Source organism: Nicotiana sylvestris, chromosome 1 (assembly GCF_000393655.2).
Source record: "Nicotiana sylvestris chromosome 1, ASM39365v2, whole genome shotgun sequence".
Taxonomy (NCBI): domain Eukaryota; kingdom Viridiplantae; phylum Streptophyta; class Magnoliopsida; order Solanales; family Solanaceae; genus Nicotiana; species Nicotiana sylvestris.
The window spans coordinates 29,495,077-29,498,330 of record NC_091057.1 but is presented as its reverse complement, the minus strand read 5'-3'; positions in this window follow the sequence as shown (position 1 = coordinate 29,498,330).

Below are 3,254 nucleotides of genomic sequence, written 5' to 3'. Positions count from 1 at the left end.
TATTTCGACTAGATTACGTGTTTTTAGATGAAATTCGATGATTTGGGCCTAGGGATTTGAAAATAAGATTTGAGGATTTGGAGGATGAGTTGATGTCGGAATTTGGTAAAATTTGTATGGTTGGACTCGTGGTTGAATGGGCGTTCATATTTTGTAACTTTTGTCGGGTTCCGAGACTTGGGACCCACTGTTTATTTTGAGTTGAATTTCGAATTTTAATTGGAAAATTTAGTATTTTGATATGGAATTGAATTCTATAATTCATGTTGACTGTATCGAAATAATTGTGACTAGATACGAGGCATTCAGAGGCCAATTTGCAAGGCAAAGACGTATTGGAATAACGAATTTACACGGTTTGAGGTAAGTAACACTTATAAACTTGGTTCTGAGGGTAGGAATCCCCAAATTACATGTTATATGATTTGTTGGGAGGTGAGGCACATGCTAGGTGACGGGCGTGTGGGCGTGCACCATTGAAATTGTGACTTAATTTATTTCGTAGAGTTGCATAATCAAATAATCATTTCATTTTCCACATATCCTCCACGTGTTAGAGAGAATTGAGCTGAGACTCATGTTAAGGATTTTGTTAGGCTACGTGGCGATATTTTTGGGACCTACAGAGGTGTATTTATGTTGAATTAATTGTTTAAATTATAATTTTATACTCAGTCAAATCTATTATTTGCATATTATATCATCATGTCGGGTTAATTTTCATGTCATTGAGAGCCCGAGGGACTGGAGATTTTGAGTGATATTTATGGGATCGGGTTGCACGTCGCAACATATTTTACTTATTTATGCTTGTATCTGGATTATTATAGTGCTTGGGTTGAAGGAGCCACTCTGGAGTCTGCACCCGACATAGTGAGTGTAGTTGATTTATATTGAGGGATGGATCTTCCCTGGGCATGGATCTTGCACGAATTATTTATATTTTTGGGATGGATTTTCCCTGGCATGGATCTTGCCTAATTATTTATATTGAGGGATAGATCTTCCCTAACATGGATCTTTCCCGAATCATTTACATTTGGGGATGGATTTTGCCTGGGTTGTATTGGACTTATACAGTACTTAGTGACTGATTGTCATTTGATATATATATATATATACACACACACACACATCATAGGCTGGTTGGCTATATACAATACTGAGTGATTGAGTATTTTGAGAGTATGGGTGCACGAGGTTTCTATTGAGGTGAATTATATATAATGCGTACATTGGCATGTAGATTTAGAGATGTCATATTCCTCATATCATTCAGAATTGATCTATTTTTACTTGTACTGAGTTTAAATATTGAACTTGAAAGCATGCCTACATTTCTGTATTGTTATTGTTATACTTGACTGTACTTGTTGAGCTCGTCATTACTTTCATCCCAAAGGTTAGTCTTGTTAATTATTGAGTACATTAAGTCGGTTGTACTCACACTATACTCTGCACTTCGTGTGCATACCTAGGTACCTCCGAATATGGCAACTGCTAGATTTCAGGGATTTATCTGTTGGAGACTATCGAGGTAGCTACTTTGGCGTTTGCAGACCTTGGCTCTCTTTCCTTTCAGTTATATGTACTGTTATACTTTTCTAGACAGTGTTTGTACTAGACACACTATGTTATTATTTAGATGTTCATGTACTCAGTGACACCGAGTTTTGGGAGTATATTTGTATCAATGTTTGTGGGATTTTCTATTAAATCTAATTATTATGTTTTCAAACTTAAAAGATTATTGTGATTTATTGAGGTTATCGGCTTGCCTAGTATTGAGATAGGCGCCATCACGATATGCAAATTTCGGGTCGTGACACATACCCTCAGAACCAAGTTTAGAAGTATTACTTATCTCAAACGGTACAAATCTCTACTCCAATAAGTCCTTGCGTCACGAATCCAAATATCTCGAATCTAGCCATAAGCAATTTGATATGATCAATTCAAGCTATAGGAATCAATTCCATATAAAAATGTTAAGTTCTTAATCAAAAATCAAAAAGTCAACTCAAAAGTCAATCCCCCGAGACCACATCTCGAAATTCGATAAAATCAATAAATTCGAATACCAATTTAACAACGAGTCCATCCATACCAAAATTACTCAAATCCAATATTAAAATCTCGATCAAATCCCCAAAATTCGGCCTAAGGAGTTTCCTCCATTTTCCCCCAAATTTTCAATCTAAATCACTAATTAAAGGATGAACAAAGATATAATCATGGAATTTAACCAAAACTAAGTAAGAATAACTAATCCCAATCACTTCCTTGAAAATCCCTCTAAGAATCGCCTCCAACCGAGCTCCAAAAATCAAATTTGTGAAATAACTCAAACCCTCGTTTTTGAAATATTTAAGTATGCCCAGATGTCCTTAATCGCGATCGAGAAAATTCCTTCGCAATTGCGAAACACAAATTATACTGCCCATAATTTAACCCTACGCGAAAGCGAAAAACATTATGCGAACGCGATGCACTGACCTTCAGACCTACGCGATCGTGAACTACATCACGCGGTCGCGATGAACAAAGTACGCGTGAACCCCCAGCAGCAGGCTTTAGCAGTCATTCCAAGTCTCATTTCATTCCGTTAACCATCTGAAATCCACTAGAGGTCCCGCGGACCCTAACCAAGCATACAAACAAGTCTTAAAACACGATATGAACTTAGTCGACCCTTCAAATCACATCAAACAATGCTAAAATCATAAATCGCGCATCAATTCAAGCCTAATGAACTTTTAAACTTTTAACTTCTACATTTGATGCTGAAACCTATCAAATTACGTCCGATTGACCTCAATTTTGTACACAAGTCACAAATAACACAAAGGACCTGCTCCAACTCCCGGAATCTCAATCCGAGCCCGGTAACCACAAAGTCAACTCTCGATCAAACTTCTAAATTTCCAACTTTCGCCATTTCAAGCCTAGTTCAACTACGGACCTCCAAATCACTATCCAGATACACTCCTAAGTCCAAAATTACTCAACGGAACTAATGGAACCATCAAAACTCCATTATGGAGTCGTTTACATATAAGTCAACAGCCGGTCAACCTTTTCAACTAAAGCTCACAACCTTGAGACTAAGTGTCTCAACTCATGCCGAAACATCCCCAGAACCGAACCAACTATCCCAGCAAGTCACATAGCAACTAATAAGAATAAAATGAGCAGTAAATGGGGGAACATGGATATAACTGTCAAAACGATTAACTGGGTCGTTACACCGAGCT